Here is a 19,593-nt window from a genome sequence, read left to right on the forward strand (position 1 = left end):
GCTTCCCACTGGCCTCCTGCTACCCCTAGGGGCTCTCCCGCTTCCCACTGGCCTCCTGCTACCCCTAGGGGCACTCCCGCTTCCTACTGGCTTCCTGCTACCCCTTGGGGCACTCCCGCTTGCCACTGGCTTCCTGCTACCCCGGGGGGCACTCCGGCTTCCCACTGGCTTCCTGCTACCCCGGGGGGCACTCCCACTTCCCACTGGCTTCCTGCTACCCCGGGGGGCACTCCCACTTCCCACTGGCTTCCTGCTACCCCGGGGGGCACTCCTGCTTCCCACAGGCTTCCTTTGTATCACGCCTTTTAGATTGTGCTTTCTTTGTCCAAAAGCCAATATTGTTAGGAACTTATGCTCTTATTTTTCTTCCTTATAGTTCTAACAGTTGTGGGCATTTTTAGGGAAAAGTTATGCCCTTCATCTTGAGATGTTTTTAATAGACTCCTTAGAGACAAAAATAGTATGTAATACAGACGCGAACATTTACAAGTAAAGCCTGGTGCAAAGGCAATTAGTTCATCAAGGAAGGAACAGGCTTTTCAACTATTGGTTGTCTATATGCAAAAGAATGAACTTCAATCCATAGTCATCACAATATGTAAAAATTGATAAAAATGGATCACAGACTTAAAATCTAAAACCTAAAAACAGAAGTGCTTACAAAAAATTTAGGGTAAAATATCTTTCCCATTTTGGGTTAGAAATCTAAGGTTTCTTAGATAAGACACCAAGAACATGATCCACATGAGAAAAAAATAGAAATACCGGGCTTATTGAAGTTAAGAATGTCTTTTGTCAAGATACTGTTAAGAGAATGGAAATGAAAGCTCCAGAATAGAAGAAGATATGTGTAAATCATATTTTTGATAAAGGACTTGTATCCAAAATTTGTAGAGAATTCTCTAAACTCAATAGTAAGAAAACAAAGCAACTTAATTAAAACATGGTCAAGAGATTTGAGCAGACACTTCACTAAAGAAAATGTAAGCATGGCAAATATGCACGTAAAAAATGCTCAACATCAGTAGTCTTTAGGGAAATACAGATTAAAACCACAATGAGACAATACTGAACACCTACACAATGACTAAAATTAAAGACTGTAATAAGTGTTGACGAGGATGTGGAACATTTGGAACTTTGACTAATGCTAGCATTATTGGTCACTAATACAGAGAGAATACTAACAGTCTGGTGGCTGAAGGATTTCAGTCCTGGAGGATACAGTGGGATTTGTTTTAAATAGGATAAGATACGCCTCCTGCCAGAGCCCCGGGTGTCAGGGAGGAGGAAGTGCACAGGATGAGATCTGATCCAAGGAAATGGAGAGGTGTTGCAGGTACACAGCTGTGACGAGTGAGACAAATGGACCAGTGAGGGCTGGGAAGACAGGAGAGATGGTCTGCATGAGTGTGACTGACTGAGGGATGAGGCAGGGAAGGGGAGTGGTACTGTGGGAACCACCTTTATGGGGAGCGAGAGTTAGCTGCCCCCCTTACCCTCTTGCAGAGTAGTGCTATCTGATGAAGTTGGTGGTTTTCTGCAGCAGTGTTGCTCTGTCCAGATGTAGGCTCAGAAAAGGTTAAAAGGGTGATGGAGTGTACAGAGGAGAGTTTGCCAGCCATGTACAGTGAAAGAGAAAAGGTTCACTGTGAAGAATGGCTGAGCTGTTGCAGCAGTGGGAGGAGGCTGGATGGAAGGGAAGGGAGTGTGAGTAGGCTGAAGGATTGTTGGGGAGAGGAGGCAGGTAGCAGAAGACTCAGCCGACTGTGGCTTACCAAGACCTTGGTGTCATAAGAAGTCTGGGGAAGGCATTGCTGGCCTGGCTCCACTGCTTAGGGATGACAGGGAACTACCAGATATTCCAGCTTGCTGTTTTGCCATCCCCATCATGTGGCTTTTCAGCCATAGCCTTGTCTTCAATTCCTAGCTCTAGGATTTTGTGCTTTATAAACACAGCTTTCCTTGTTAAATAGTCATTAATCCTTTATGCCTACTGTCTTCTGTTTTTTGCTCACCTTCCAACTTCATTGTGTGCACATACCACCTTTTAAACAAGTGTTTGCCTTTGGCATGATTTCTGACTTTAGCCTTATTTCTTCTAGCATGCTATTTCTAATTCATTTATTTGTTCTGTATTTATGTTATTTTGGTCCCTGGTGTTTTGACTTGCTCTGCAATCTTGTTTTTCATTTCAGCGTGTTCATTTATCATCACCTCTTTGAGTCTCATACATTGATTTTATGTCATCTCTAAATTATTTCATAGTAAGCACTTCTGGGAACTTTGTTAAATAAAGGACCGTGTCTTTAGGATGCCATATGTGTGCTTTTGCTGTCCTCAGTGAGGCCTTGTTTGGTTTGGTTTGCTTTCAGGAGTGGGGAGGCTGGCATGTCTTGTCCAGTTACTATGCCATGTCTTTTGTTAATCTCCCACATATTGTCTTTGGGGTATACCTCTATCAGGATTGTTCTTCTGTTACACAGTGAGTGAGCTTCGAGTTGATTCGGGTTGAGGGCTCAGAATTGTTGTTGGTTTTTTGTTTGTTTGTTTGCTTGCTTTTCCTGGTTGTCTGAGAGAATGGGAGGAGAGTAGGCAGGAATCACCCAGCAGGGCGGGAGGCCATTATTCAGCTTTGTAAATGCCTCTTCCCAGGGCTCCCTCCACCAAATCTGCTCATATCTGTTTCCTGTGAGACACACCCTTTGCTTGACCTGCTTTTCCAGCTCAAGACAGGGGTCTGGAATTTTAGGACAGTAGGTCTCTGGTGTTTACGGGCTCTGGTCCTGTCCCCATCCTCCTCATATCTTGCCAGCTTTAGACAAGAAGGATGGGCACAGTCCATGAGCGCAAAATGCCCATAAGTCACTTGGCACCCGTTTGCTGCTCTCAGCAGATGTCAACTCCAGTCATTGATTCCTCATAGACTTCTCACTCACTCACTTCCTACTCAGTTTTCTTGGTCCCACTGATCTTGTTTCATTTATTTTCACTTTTGCCTTACTTTTTACTATACCCTTGCTTAATTGTTGGAGGTGATTAGTGATTAGGTAATTTTGATATTTTTCTTCTTTCCCCAGCTTTCCTCTTATCAAGTAAAAACCAAAATGGCTGTCTTCTGTGGGGCTGCCTGCTGGAAGTGGGGCCTTGTTTCTTAAAAATGTTCCGATTTTTAAACTTTTCGTTGGCTGCCATCACACCCTTTTGTCTTCCCATGGGAAGAGGATGTGATAGTCCCATACTTTTTACAGTTCTGCCCATTTGCCAACTCTGTACCTGGGATGGGCCATGCTTCCCCATGGGACTCCAGGGCAGGGCCATGGTTCCAGTTCCCACCTGCTGGGCCCACACTTGAAATCTCTCTTGTGTGCTCCCAGTCCTGTGCTTCACGCTTATGTGGTGTGAGTGTGCCACTTCCTCTCTCATTGCTCTTTTCATCCCCATCTCTCATTCCTTGCCTCACGGGTTATTCAACTAATTGTTGTTGCTTTTTCTGAGTTCAAAAAGAGTGTCCCTAGACACTCTTTTAATTATGAGATAGCTAAATAGAAAAATCTGCAGTATGTATTTTAAATTTAAATTTGTAGTCAATGCATATTTTGTTTTTAGTGTTTAAAGAATTTTTTTTTTTTTTTGAGACAGAGTCTCACTCCGTCACCAGGCGCCAGGCTGGAGTGCAGTGGCGCGACCGTGGCTCACTGCAACCTCTGCCTCATGGGTTCAAGCAATTCTGCCTCAGCCTCCCAAGTAGCTGGGACTACAGGTGCGCACCACCACGCCCAGCTATTTTTTTTGTATTTTTAGTAGAGATGGAGTTTTACCATGTTGGCCAGGATGGTCTTGATCTCTTGACCTCGTGATCTGCCCGCCTCGGCCTCCCAAAGTGCTGGGATTACAGGCGTGAGCCACTGTGCCCAGCCTAAAAAATTTTTTAAGATACTGACAGTATGGCTTACTTTTAATCTCTGCATTTCAAACAATTTTTCAGAGGTGTACATTGGTAAATCCATTGTTGTTATAAGCCATATTTTGTATAGTGACAGTACTTTGATTGTTCTTGCTGGGAGAACGGTAACTAGTACTTGTCATGTGACCTGTTCTTCTGGAACAGGGTACAGGACAGGGATTGCCCCGTCCGGAACCTACAATTGTGGGCTTAGAACCCTCAGGACACTGGTAAGCTGAGTGAGAGGAAGATGCTGACCTATTCCTTATCAACATACTTATGAGTGCCTGTAGGAAGCTAGTTGGGAGATGTGGATGGGAAGGAAAAAGTGTCAACATTTTAATGTGAATTTCAGTGTATCTTACCTCTAGCTGTGCCTTAAAGTGGTTTGAAATACGAACACTAAAATATATGTTAAAACATGTTTATTTAACTTACAACTTCAGTTTATATTCAGTTTAATAAAGCTGACTACATTAAGTTTATGTGCAAATTTTGTAACTAGGAAGTCTACAGGGGCCAGTGTTGTGAAGTTATCCCACAACATTTTATTATAACAGCTTCAACCAATGTTATTCTAACTGATATTCTATTAATGCTGTACAATGAATATTTTACAAACATTGGATAATTTTTATAAATTACTCAACTGAACCTAAAAGTGCAAAGGTGTGGGTGAATACATTCATTTTATATGTTGTGGGTAGTTTTTCTTGCTGGTTTAGATACAGATTTTAGTTGTTTTATGGTATGCTTTGTTTTTACTTTTGATTGGGATGGGAGAGAAAGATTGTTTTGTTTTTGTTTTTCTTGAGATATGACAGAGTTTTGGAAAACTGACTAGATGTTGGATATATTTTACAAATATAATTTGTTTCCAGTAAGTTAGAGTTGCTTTGCTATGCTGAGAAGAATGGTTCATTCCACTTTCTTAATATGAAACAGTTGCTGACTGGTTCTTTAAATAACACAATCTTCTAACACTGTCCTTTTACAGAGTGATTTTCCCAATGAAGAGTAAGACTATCTAGTTCACCTTTGTAGCTTTAGTTATAGTCAGATATTCTGCTTGTTTTAATTTGCTCATTTTGCTGCTTGTATTCTGTTAAAAGTTACAAAGAAAAAAAAAGGTGGGGGGAGGCTGCTCCACCCTGGCTGATCTCCAGAAGGAGACCCCAGAAAGTACAGGGTGAGACACATGACACATGGCCGCAGGCCCCTCTACCCAGGTTCTGTGCCTTGTGGTCAGTTCCACATCTTTCATGTCTCACTAGCCCTAAAAACTGTAACATAAGATTGAGTTGAGATGGGCCAGCACAGAGAGCAGAGAGTGAGAAGGAAGATCTGCAGCAAAGTGTCAATGAGGCGGAGCGTTATGCACTTTTCCATCACATGGGCCTTGCCGTGTAATTCATTTCTCTCCAGCAACACTTGCCCAATGGGAGCTGACCGCTGTGTGATTTTGTTTTGAACCTTTCTGCCGTTGTCACTGCCTCTGATACCAGATGAGATACCCAGTTGTATTGTTATGCTGATTAAGTCTTGCAGAGGCTCAGCCCTGTCAAAGATAGCTATGAGGAGCCATGGGTCTCAGGTTTCTGGTCTCTGTTAGTGGTAGGTAGCTGACCTTTAGGAATAGCAGGTGACCTGCAGAATGAGACATGACTAATCCGCCACTGATTTACTAGTGCACATGGATGAGGTGGCCACCTTACCGCTCTGAGCCTTCAGTTTTGAGACTTGTCAAATGAAGATAATAATGATAGTGGCCTCATAGGATTCTTTCAAATATTATAGGAATAATGTATTCTATTACATATTACATAGTACCTAATAAGTTCTCAATAATTAGTAGTTATTTATCTGTTAATAATGGTGTTGCTATGCCCAGAATCTTTAAATTTTCATCGTATGCCCTGCTTTTGATAAAGAATATCAGAAACATTCTTGTCTTCATGTCCACTCCATTCTTTGGTCATTTCTAGGTAACATTAAATATTTTTACATATTATTTCTTTTATTCCTGATATTTTACTATCTGTCTGATACCTGGTAAACTTAACCAGATGTTTTGTGTTTCTAACATGCAGATAGTAAGGATTTCCCACTTACATCTTAAGTGTTTTATTAGAACCCTCATTTAATGAAAATATGGAAGCCCAGTTTTTATGAAATGGAGTGTTCACTCTTTATTGTTACAGTTATTACAGTTAATTCAGAAAGGCAAGAAAAACAGTTAATGTGAGGGTGTCACTTTCTTCACTTCTGAAGGAATGTTTTCCATAGTATTGTCTCCATATTTTCCTCCCCTGTTATTTAGTTAATTAATTAATTTAAGAAAGAGTTTTGTTCTTGTTGCCCAGGCTGGAGTGCAATGGTGAGGTCTCAGCTCACTGCAACCTCTGCCTGCCAGATTCAAGTGATTCTCCTGCCTCAGCCTCCTGAACAGCTGGGATTGCAGGCATGAGCTACCATGTCTGACTAATTTTTTTTGTAATTTTAGTAGAGACAGGGTTTCACCATGTTGGCCAGGCTGGTCTCAAATTCCTGACCTTAGGTGATCCACCCCCCTCGGCCTCCCAAAGTGCTGGGTCACAGGCATGAGCCACTGCGCCCGACCTATTTTTTACAGATAAGTGGTTCACATGTTCTTTTTATGTCCTCCTTGATTTGGAAAGAATGAGGGACGATTTTGAACTTTTGGGAAATATCCTCTGAATGTTGTTTAGAAAAACACTGTTTTTTGGTAACAGAAAGATGGGTAGAAGAAAAGATGCTCCTTATAGTGTGTGCTGCTTGATCAGTCTTTGTCCTTGTTGTAGGCAGCCTCTAACTTGTCTGCCTGGTGTTCACACAGTGTAATGCCGCCTGTGGGGTGAGGCTGACCATGTTGACTCGAAAGCAATGGGATGTCACCTCTCAGATAGGTTGTAAAAAGACTATGGTTTCCTTGACTCACTCACCCTGGCAATGCCCTGCCATGTGGCTTACATGTGCAGGACCAAGAAGGCCTGCCAGCCTTTGGGAAGGGAGCCTGGAAGCAGGAGAGCCAGCCAAGCTCTTCCTGAGTTCCTGACCCCTTAGAATCGATGAAAGAATAAGTGTTTGTTCAATCAAGAATCTGCATCAACTAACGAACAAAACAACCAGCTAGCATCAAAATGGCAGTATCAAATTCACACATAACAATATTATCCCTAAATGTAAATGGACTAAATGCCCCAATCAAAAAACACAGACTGGCAAATTGGATAAAAAGCCAAAACCCATCAGTGTGCTGTATCCAGAAAACCCATTTCACATGCAAGGATACACAAAGGCTCAAAATAAAGGGATGGAGGAAGATTTACCAAGCAAATGGAGAGCAAAAAAAAGCAGGAGTTGCAATTCTCATCTCTGATAAATTAAAGCAACAAAGATCATAAGAGACAAAGAGGGACATTACATAATGGTAAAAGGATCAATGCAACAAGAAGAGCTAACGATCCTAAATATATACGCACCCAATACAGGAGCACCCAGATACATAAGGCAAGTTCTTAATGACTTACAAAAAGACTTAGACTCCCACAAATAATAGTGGGAGTTTAACACCCCATTGTCAATATTAGACAGATCAACCAGACAGAAAATTAACAAGGATATCCAGGACGTGAACTCAGACTTGGAACAAGCAAACCTAATAGACATTTACAGAACTCTCCACCCCAAATCCACAGAATATACATTCTTCTCAGCACCACATCACACCTGCTCTAAAATCGACCACATAATTGGAAATAAATCATTCCTCAGCAAATGCAAAAGAACAAAAATCATAACAAACAGTCTCTCAGACCACAGTGCAATCAAGTTAGAACTCAATGCAGAAACTAACTCAGAACCGCACAGCTTCATGAAAACTGAACAACTGGCTCTTGAATGTTGACTGGATAAACAATGAAATGAAGGCAGAAATAAAGATGTTCTTCGAAACCAAAAGAACGAAGACACCACATACCAGAATCTCTGAGACACATTTAAAGCAGTCTCTAGAGGAAAATATATAGCAATAAGTGCCCACATGAGAAGCAAGGAGAGATCTGAAATTGAAACCCTAGCATCAAAATTGAAAGAGCTAGAGGAGCAAGATCAAAAAAACTCAAAACCTAGCAGAAGACAAGAAATAACTAAGATCAGAGCAGAACTGAAGGAGATGGAGACACAAAAAACCCTTCAAAAAATGAATAAATCCAGGAGCTGGTTTTTCAAAAAGATCAACAAAATAGACCACTAGCCAGATTAATAAAAAAGAAAAGAGAGAATAACCAAATTGATGCAATAAAAAACTGTAAAGGGGAATATCACCACAGATTCCACAGAAATTCAAACCATCATCAGAGATTATTACAAACAACTCTATGCACATAAACTGGTAAACCTGGAAGAAATGGATAAATTCCTGGACGCTTGCGTCCTCCCAAGCCTAAAGCAGGAAGAAGTTGAAACCCTGAATAGACCAATAACAAGGTCTCAAGTTGAGGCAGCAATTAAGAGCCTACCACCCAAAAAAAGCCCAGGTCCAGATGGGTTCACAGCCGAATTCTACCAGACATACAAAGAGAAGCTGGTACCATTCCTTCTGAAACTATTCCAAATAATCCAAAAACAGAGAATCGTTCCCAAATCATTTTATAAGACAAACATCATCCTGATACCAAAACCCGGCAGAGATTCAACAAGAAAAGACGTCAGGCCAATATCCATGATGAACATAGATGCAAAAATCTTCAATAAAATACCGGCAAGCCGATTGCAACAGCACATCAAAAACCTTATCCACCATGATCAAGTAGGCTTCATCCCAGGAATGCAAGGCCGGTTCAACATACACAAGTCTATAAACGTAATTCACCACATAAACAGAACCAAAGACAAAAACCACATGATTATCTCAATTGATGCAGAGAAGGCCTTTGACAAAATTCAACAGCCCTTTGTGCTAAAAACCCTCAATAAACTAGGTATTGACGGAACATATCTCAAAATAATAAAAGCTATTTACGACAAACCAAAAGCCAATATCATACTGAATGGACAAAAACTGGAAGCATTCCCTTTGAAATCTGGCACTAGACAAGGATGCCCTCTATCACCACTTCTATTTAATATAATACTGGAAGTTCTAGCCAGAGCAATCAGGAAAGAAAAAGAAATAAAGGGTATTCAAATAGGAAAGGAGGAAGTCAGATTGTCTCTATTTGCAGACGACATGATTGTATATCTAGAAGACCCGTCATCTCAGCCCAAAATCTCCTGAAACTGATAAGCAACTTCAGCAAAGTCTCAGGATACAAAATCAATGTGCAGAAATCACAAGCATTCCTATACACCAATAACAGACTTAAAGAGAGCCAAATCAAGAACGAACTGCCATTCACAATTGCCACAAATAGAATAAGATACCTAAGAATACAGCTAACAAGGAACGTAAAGGACCTCTTCAAGGAGAACTACAAGCCACTGCTCAACGAAATAAGAGAGGACACAAACAGATGGAGAAACATTCCATGTTCATGGTTAGGAAGAATCAATATCGTGAAAATGGCCATACCGCCAAAGTAATTTACAGATTCAACGCTATCTCCATCAAGCTACCAATGACTTTCTTCACAGAACTGGAAAAAACCACCTTAAACTTCATATGGAACCAAAAGAGAGCCCGCATAGCCAAGTCAATTCTAAGCAAAAAGAACAAAGCAGGAGGCATCACACTACTGGACTTCAAACTATACTACAAGGCTACAGTAATCAAAACAGCATGGTACTGGTATCAAAACAGAGATATAGACCAATGGAACAGAACAGAGGTCTCGGAGGCAACATAACATATCTACAACCATCCGATCTTTGACAAACCCGACAAAAACAAACAATGGGGAAAGGATTCCCTGTTCAATAAATGGTGTTGGGAAAACTGGCTAGCCATGTGCAGAAAGCAGAAACTGGACCCCTTCCTGACGCCCTACACTAAAATTAACTCCAGATGGATTAAAGACTTAAACATAAGACCTAACAGCATAAAAACCCTAGAAGAAAATCTAGGCAAAACCACTCAGGACATAGGCGTAGGCAAGGACTTCATGACCAAAACACCAAAACATTGGCAACAAAAGCCAGAATAGACAAATGGGACCTAATGAAACTCCACAGCTTCTGCACAGCAAAAGAAACAGTCATTAGAGTGAATCAGCAACCAACAGAATGGGAAAAAATTTTTGCAGTCTACCCATCTGACAAAGGGCTGATATCCAGAATTTACAAAGAACTAAAACAGATCTACAAGAAAAAAACAAACAAGCCCATTCAAAAGTGGGCGAAGGATACGAACAGACACTTTACAAAATAAGACATACATGAGGCCAACAAACATATGGAAAAATGCTCATCATCACTGGTCATCAGAGAAATGCAAATCAAAACTACATTGAGATACCATCTCATGCCAGTTCGAATGGCGATCATTAAAAAATCTGGAGACAACAGATGCTGGAGAGGATGTGGAGAAATAGGAACACTTTTACACTGTTGGTGGGAGTGTAAATTAGTTCAACCATTGTGGAAGACAATGTGGCGATTCCTTAAGGACCTAGAAATAGAAATTCCATTTGACCCAGCAATCCCATTACTGGGTATATATCCAGAGGATTATAAATCGTTCTGCTACAAGGACACATGCACACGAATGTTCATTGCAGCACTGTTTACAATAGCAAAGACCTGGAACCAACCCAAATGCCCATCGATGATAGACTGGACAGGGAAAATGTGGCACATATACACCATGGAAAATTATGCAGCCATCAAAAATTATGAGTTCATGTCCTTTGTAGGGACATGGATAAACCTGGAAACCATCATTCTCAGCAAACTGACACAAGAACAGAAAATCAAACACCGCATGTTCTCACTCATAGATGGGTGTTGAACAATGAGAACACATGGACACAGGGAGGGGAGCACTACACACTAGGGTCTGTTGGAGGGAAATGGGGGAGGGATGGGGGGGTGGGGAGGTGGGGAGAGATAGCAAGGGGAGAAATGCCAGATATAGGTGAAGGGGAGGAAGGCAGCAGATCACACTGCCATGTGTGTACCTATGCAACAATCTTGCATGTTCTTCACATGTACCCCAAAACCTAAAATGCAATTAAAAAAAAAAAGAATAAGCATTTGTTTTAAACCACTAAGCTTTAGAGTAATTTGTAGTGCACAATAAATACTATTGTTCTTATTATTTTTAAATTATTAGACATGATGACACTATTTTCTTTGTTAAACAAATTACATGATTTATGCTTTACCATGTTCAGTGTCCAGTTGGCCTGGGAAATAATACATAATTGATTTGTTTTTACCATTTAAGAGAGTTTGATTTTTTTTTAAGTATAGAATGTTAAATATAGCCCTTAAGGGGTAGAACCTGTAGATTATCAAGGTATTAAGTTTGATATTTCATCTCAATAGTTACATGATTTGTCTAGTAAGGTAAATATGAAACATATCTCTGGCAAATATTACTGTATCAGAGTAATACAATCAAGACTTTAGGGCTGGTTTATGTATTCATGTTCATTTGACACAAGTATGTATGTGTTATACATACGTAATACATATTATATACCTACTACAAAACCTAATAAAGGAAAACCTACCACAAAATTTCAAAAAGGAAAAGATATCCAGCCTTGTCATAATCCCTGTAATATATTTGTAGATACTAATATGATTTTAAATCAATTGCATATGCTTATATATAATATATAACATATTGTCTATATAAATAACTAGGAATTAGAATGAAAAAGTGCGACACATGTAAGACACAGTTGTTGAGGCATGTTATGGCATGATATTTTTACTGTAGGTAGGTAGATTTCTTACTGCAGCCCTACTAATTGATCTGATACATGTCTGCTGCTACAGAAGAGTCCATTGGATCCCTTCTTTCTATTAGTTTTGTTTCTCTGGACAGTTTTCGTGTACCCCTGGGATAGATGTTATGTTGTAGATCAGGCTGGCCAATACCACTTCTCTTTTATATGATGGGCAGCTATATTTTTAGATTATGAATGTCTTCCATCTTGGGTCACTTTCGTGTGACCCAGGTTGTCTAGCCCACAAAACACACTTATTACTAGGCATCAGCTGGCTGTTTTCCCACTTTGTGCTGTACCGCATCCTCCTACCCTGGCCGTGGACTGTAGGGATGTTGTGTAGACCTTCTTAACTCAGTTGTATCATTGACTAAGACACTGGGCATGTTGAAATGAACTGCAGGTCATGCCAAGTTTCTTTGGTTTTGAACAGAAACCAATGTTGCCACCAAAAGGGAGCTCATGGGAGGCTAAAGGGCCACCAGAGGCTTTCTCGGTGGCGGGAGACTCTAACCTGTGCTATCTAGTATTGTAGCCACTAACCACATGTGACAATTTAAATTTAAATTGACCAGAATGAACTAACAATTAGAAATGTGGAACTTGAGTCATTCTAGTCACATCTAACTGTTCAGTAGCCCCATGTGGCTAGTGACTTCTGTATTATATAGTACAGATTGAAACCCTTTCCACCATCACAGAAACTTCTCCCTGGAAGTACACCTCCAGATAGCCTTATCTAGAGGCCTTCACTCCAATTTACTAGCCCAGCCATTGTTTCCATTGCACTGTTCAAGATGCACACTGAAAAGGAGAGAGAGTTGATTGGTCGGGCTTAAGTCATGTGATCACATCTTGACCATATTGGGTATGAGAGAGGGTTGGACAGGAGAAGCCTCCAGAGGCCACTCAGAGCCACTAGGACAACCACCTGAGTTCACAGCCTCAAGACAGCACTCAAGGGCAGAGGGGTGCACGGTGCTATTGGTGGGAGCTGGGTAAGAATGGATACATGCACACCATGGCAGTCTTTAAAAAAGATTTGAAAGCAAGATTTTGTGTTCCTCTGGTAGGTAACAATACATCTTTCAAAAGATTTTTTAAGAAAATATCGCGCAATGTATTAGCAAATATTTGTTTTTAAATGTGCATGTAAACATGGAAAAATAAGCATAATTTTGTTTTTAATGAATAAGACTTCGGTGTGTCTCTCATAATAATAGTTGAAAAAGCTTTCTATAATAAATATTAATGAAAGCTGTATCACAAAGGTGTTTAATTGTGGCCAGTTTGCTTAATTTGCTCTGGCAAAACATTTCTGATGACCAGCCTTCCTTCCCCATCCCAGTCCTGATTGCTACAGCTTCTTGACCGTAATCCACAAAGAGCCCAAACTAATATATTTCAGGCCAGTTCTGCTGGAGTTGAGCCAATTTGGTTTTTCTCCTTACATATCCCTCTGTCTTGTTGTGCCTGGGCGTGTGTGTTTTTATTGCTTTGCAACAGGCCTTAGGGAATAGGAAGTATTTACAACACTTCACACATTGGTCACAAATAGAAAGTTAAATATTTTTATGGTTTCTGTATGACTGTGACACAATCTAAGATTAGTAAACATGCCGTGTTTGTTCACATAGCCCAATCCTCTTTGACCCTGGTGCTGATGCTTTCATTGTAAAGCGAGAGGAAGTCAATTTTGTAAGCCTCAAGCCCTGATATGTGAAGAAATCTCTTGCCTAAGCTGTCTGACACAGAGTTCCACAGGAATCAATTTGCCGTGGGCTTTATAATCCAAAGCTAGCATTGTGCTGCAGTGTTTCCTCTGACGAGTCAGAGGTCACTTCTAATCATATCAGTAAATGCCCTCAATTCAGTACCCACATAACTTTTAACTTGGAAGTATTTGTTATGAGCATCCCCCTTCATCAGTATGACTTCTTTCTTTGTGCAGTCTTGAGAAGGGAAAAGATGAAGGCAATAAAAAATAAAAAAAACCAAGGGAGTCCATCAAAAAAAAAAAAAAAAAAAAAAAAAAAAGAATAAAAATCTTGGATTTTCCACTGTTAAATGTTACTAAAACATACTTTATAATCCAGATCATAAGGTATGGTCAGTTCTTTACACATTACATTGTAATTGATTGTGAAATGTCAAATAAAGCTTGCTTTTGATTATTTTAATACATGTAAATATAAAAAGGGAGGAGTAACATCTGTATTTTGTATTATTTTGTACTTTGAATTTAGGTTTTTTGGTCTTGGAGAAAAGGGGACAGCAGTCTCAGATTGCTGCCAACGTCCTCCCATGGCATTGAAGGTTCTCATGGCTCCCAAGAGGCAGCAGGGGATACAGGAGATAACCAGATGTTTTAAACACTTACTTCTTGCCTTCTTTGGTAAAAGCTTGCTTCAAGCTTCTGCTAATACAGGTTGCTACTTCAAAGTAAGTTGTGTTTTAAGTAGTATACTCTCAGGAGATTATTACCTAGGGAGAAAAATTCTTTATGTTTTCTCAAAAAGATTAAATGATGGAAAATTAGTAATATTACACTTCAGTATATCTTTATTCTATCCAAGTGATACATAATCATGAAGACATTTTGTTGCATGATGAGAACAGTTTTGCCACTTGTGGTAGTGCCTGCTAATTGCCTACTCATTTTTATTTTCCCTTAGTGAAAGAGCCCTAATATTATTCTCTATGCTATGGCAAAGCACTCAGCAAGGAATCTACATTTCCCAGCCTCCTCCAGGTACACATGGCCAAGTTCTAGCCAGTAAGATGTAAACGGATACTGTTGTCCAGTACTTAATCAGTGGCTTTGAAAATGGAGCATCCTCTTCCCATTCCCCCTTTTTCCCTTCCTGCTATTTGGTTTGCAGACCTGATTGCAGGGCTTCAGTAGCCTTTTTGGACCATGAGGTAATCTGAAGGTTAGAAGATGCAACCTGAATACAGCAAACGAGAAACACTGAGGGAACCTGGTTTCTGACAGTGATCATTTGTGACCTTTATGCAACCCTGAAAAAACTGTTTCCAAAATTTTGTTGCTGACTTCCAAGCTTTCAAAGAAGTAGTTAAAGCAATAAAATTATTATAAAGGGGACCCCGAAAAGGTTGGCAATCCAGTAGCATCATGTAGTGAAGTACTGACTACCAAAAAACTCATTCCCCATATTCACTTGGTAATGCTCATACTTAGTGCACATCATTTGTTAGAAAAAAGAAGCCTTGAACCTCAATGCAAAATCTTTTTTTATTTTTATTTTTATTTTATTTTACTTTAGGTTCTGGGGTACATGTGCAGGTCATGCAGGGTTGTTGCATAGGTGCATACTATAGCCGGCATTTCTCCCCATGTTATCCCTCCCCACCCTTCCCACCCCCTGCTGTCCCTCCCCTAGCCTCCCCGCAGCTGCCCCCAGTGTGTGATGCTCCCCTCCCTGAGTCCACATGTTCTCATTGTTCAACACCCGCCTATGAGTGAGAACATGTGGTGTTTGGTTTTCTGTTCTTGTGTCAGTTTGCTGAGAATGATAGTTTCCAGATTCATCCAAGTCCCTACAAAGAACATGAACTCATCGTTTTTTATGGCTGTGTAGTATTCCATGGTGTATATCTGCCACATTTTCTTTTTAAAAGAATTCAGAACATACCATATGAAATCACTGCTATTATAAATAAACTTGATCATGATATGAGCGAAAGCATTACATTTTAAAATGTAGCTCCACTAAAAGGAATTGAGGCCTGAGGAGGAAATGTACACAATGAGCTTGGAACATTTTGTGACACCAGATAACAGGAAGTTATCAATGACTATTTTAGGTCACATCAGAAGGGCTTCAGAGCCAATCTAAGTAAGTCCTCACTGGTCAAAGTTGGGGTCGTTTGACCATCAATAAAGATCTTAACTTCAGTGGGTTGTCGTGCATCAACTAGGTAAAAATCTCTAAGTTAATTATGATTTTCAAAGATTAAAAACTTACTGTTCAGTGTTAGAGGATGCTAGGGAACCACCTTGTGATTTTGAAAACTAGTGAATAAATGAAAAGAATCAACCACTTATAAACGAGAAACTCATTTTAATATTATTTACAGATCACAAGCGAAAGAAACAAAGATATCCATTTTGAGTGTTTTCATTCTCTTATTTTGTCTGTGGCTTCAGTCAGTGAGTCAAAGGCATCCACTTCCAGAATCTTGAGTACCAAAGAAAGAAATCGATTTGAATGTGAACAAAGTGCAAATATTTACAGTTCTCACTCCTGCCCTGGCACACAGCTTTACCACATCACACAGAAGCAGCAGTGACTCTTGCCTCTCTCTCCCTCCTGCACCTCCAGACTTTTTACTAGATAAGTAAACAGTTTTGAAATTCTTTGTCAGTTTTTCTAAGCATTATTGGCATTCGTCATTTACCTATAACATAGCTTATTGTTTGTTTTCATCACATTATCTGTTTAATGCCACAAAGAAGGAAACATCCATACCTGATAGATTTATCTTCTCCACATACACATGTCCCTGAAAGAATTCATTAAGCATTCAATAAGTAGGTAATTGGCATTTAAAATGCTAAATATTTACATAGAAATTGTGGTAGACTGTTACATAGCAGTTTATGACTTTTCCCAGCCATTTTATTAATTTGTGGGGAAATTGGTTGGAGCTTCTGAATGGGCTAGCTAAGAGCAAATTATTATTTTTCCCATTTAAAAATGATAGGTTCTCAGTATTCAAATATTTGCTTTTCAGTGGCTTTTAAAACACAGAAAATTTGTTACAGAAACCATGATGAGTATTCTCTATACATTGTCTCATACTGTCCACGAACTGAATTTTACCAGTCTGTGACTGCACCTGCAGGGATCTCTTTCTCCTTCCCATTCAGCCCAGTCACCCCATGACCTCCAATCATGCACACCTGCTCTGTTCTGAATCTCGGTTTCCTGCGTCTCACTCTGCAGCATCCTAACCTTCCAGTTCTGCTCAGATCTCATGAAGACTTCAGCCTGGGAACACTTTCACGCTCTGTCGTTATCCTCTTTTCCTCTCTTTTCTCCTCACACAGCTTAGATTTCATAGTTCTTTGTGATAATCACTTTCTTACAAATGACCTTAGCTACCTTCCCACTAACCTCATGGGGGAATTGTAAGGATTAAATGAGTGAATACTCTTGGAGTACTTGGGAGGATTTACATAGTAAATCTGCTTAGCAGTGTCAACTGTTGGTGTTACTTGGTTCTCTCCTGTCTGACAAAGTTCCAGTCTCTCTCCTTCTACCCCACCACCAAGTGGCTAGAAGTTGTTGGGGATGGAAGATAATCATGCTAACTCATCTCCTGATCACGTTTCAAATGTGTAATTAATTTCGCCCAACAACACTGCCATACTTCCTAGAATATTTGCTTTTCCACTTTCTGAACTGTATGTTCAAATCACTTTCCTCCATTCATCTGTACTTCCTGATGTTCTTGGTACAAATAACAGGAAGTCCTAGTTCAGCTGGCTTAAACCATAAGACCTGTATTATTACAAGCAGTCACAAAGTAAGACATCTTCAGGATTGGTAAGGTCAGCAGCCTAGTGCTGTCTTTCTGCTGTGCCATCTTTAGTTTGGAGACTTTGCCCTTGCCACCTTCCATCATGGTGGCTGCCATAGCTCCAAGTATCACATGTAGAGGTGACAGCATCCTGGAAGAAGACCTGCGTATTACCGAATGTCTTTATTTCAGTGAAAAATATCTTTCCTAGATGACCCCTGGCAGACAGCTTTATTGAAGGATGGGTAGGGTGAATGGTGATAGGAAAAGTGGCTTATAAAACGTGATTGGCTGCAGCTGAGAAGCTGAGCCTCAGTGAGCACCTGTCCAGGTCTTGCTGACATTTGTCTAAACAGTCTCCCTAAGTGATCTTACTCAGGACTCTGGCTTTGAATGCCTCCTGTATGATACTAATGATTGGTAAACCTTTTTTTTTTTTTTTTTTTTTTGAGACGGAGTTTCGCTGTTGTTGCCCAGACTGGAGTGCAATGGCACAATCTCGGCTCACTGCAACCTCCGCCTCCTGGGTTCAAGCAATTCTCCTGCCTCAGCCTCCCCAGTAGCTGGGATTACAGGCATGCACCATCATGCCCAGCTAATTTTTTGTATTTTTAGTAGAGACGGGGTTTCACCATGTTGACCAGGATGGTCTCGATCCCTTGACCTCGTGATCCACCCGCCTCGGCCTCCCAAAGTGCTGGGATTATAGGCGTGAGCCACCGCGCCCGGCCTTGGTAAACCTTATTCTCTGTGTCCAGTCTCACACATGCCTGCTCCACTCTTACGTGTAAAAGATACCTTATCCTTACCAGCGCTCAGCTTCTCCCTCCGCTCCATTCTTGTCAGTGTTCATAATATGTGACACTCACACACTCAGGCTAAAAATCTACCATTAAATTGATTTTCCTTTCCCCCAACATCCATTTCCCTAGCAGTTCCAGACAATGCTTATTGCAAGCCCTCCCTACATTGCCCTATCTCAGTCCAAACTGCCATCCTGTTACACTTGGGTGACAGCAGTAGCTGCCTACTGGGCATCTTGCCCTGATTTTGCCCCTATTATCTCTTCTCCCAAAATCTTACAAATGATCTTTTTAAAGTGCAGATCAAATTATGCCACTTGCTGCTCAAAACCCACCAGGGCCTTTGTGTCACTTTGCCTAGGATGAAATGTAAACTTCCACTCTACCTACCCAAGCTCCTGTCTTGCTACTCCTCATATCCTTTCCTCTGAGCCACAGTAGTCTCCTTCCTCTTCAGTGGGCCATATGCTGCCTTACCTTTGTCTCTTTGTACCAGCTGAGCTCATCACTGGGTGTTCTTTCTGATCTTCATTTGGATGTGTGGTTATCATTCAGACATTGGCCTCAACTTTATCAAGCAGGCCGTCTCCAACCACCCAATCTAAATTAGTCATCTAGTGTGCTGTCTCAGAACTCTTTTCCCTGCCTGAAATTCTCTCTGCAACACTCGTCACAGTCGCTTCTCTCTGGCCCACATGCTTGCTTCTTGGCATTTGTCTTTGCTCCCCTCCTGCAGAATGATTAAATTTATATCAGAGATGGTCTATCTTGCTCAGCCTGTGGGTTCAGCACCTAGGACAGTGCCTAGCACTTGTTAGGTTACTCAATCAATGCTTTATTTATTGAACTTAAATAAGTTTTATTTGCAAAAAGTAAAACACATAAACTCCCAGTTTCATCTGACTTTTTAAAAGAGAAAACTAGTAGCACTGTTACTGCATCGTTCATCTTTTTGGAGAGTAAGTAATAGAAACTGGCTCTGGCTACCTGAAGTGAAAAAGAAATTTATTGTAAGGCTTCTGAAATCAATAGATGGATAGATATTGAAGCTTAGAGCACAAACTGGAATCCAAGAGCCCCAGAGCTAGACAGTCTGCACCGTGGCAGGTCTGCACATCACTGCTCTGCGATCTTTGTGATCTTGGCCAATCTCCATGCCATGAGGTTGCCCATTCAGACTTTCAGTCCTGGGAAACAGCATCCAGCAGGCCAGACCTGATGTAGATGCTTGTCCAACTGTGTCAGGGCAGAGAAGGCAGCACTGGCTCCTTGGCTTCAGTTGCAGGTCTCCTTTACTGACCAAGGCTGATACAGTAGGGAGAGGACTGGCCAAAGGGGTCTCCAAAAGCAAGACCAGGATTTTAATAGAGGCAGTGGATGT

General features: G+C 40.7%; 1 protein-coding gene across 4 annotated transcripts in view; it reads left to right on the plus strand.

Annotated features, from left to right (window-relative positions):
- Positions 1-19,593, plus strand: part of AUH (AU RNA binding methylglutaconyl-CoA hydratase) — a 142,814-nt gene that overhangs the window by 108,863 nt on the left and 14,358 nt on the right. The gene's annotated exons all lie outside the window — the stretch shown is intronic.

The sequence above is a fragment of the Cebus imitator genome, unplaced genomic scaffold, assembly GCF_001604975.1.
Source record: "Cebus imitator isolate Cc_AM_T3 unplaced genomic scaffold, Cebus_imitator-1.0 Scaffold53, whole genome shotgun sequence".
NCBI classification, from domain to species: domain Eukaryota; kingdom Metazoa; phylum Chordata; class Mammalia; order Primates; family Cebidae; genus Cebus; species Cebus imitator.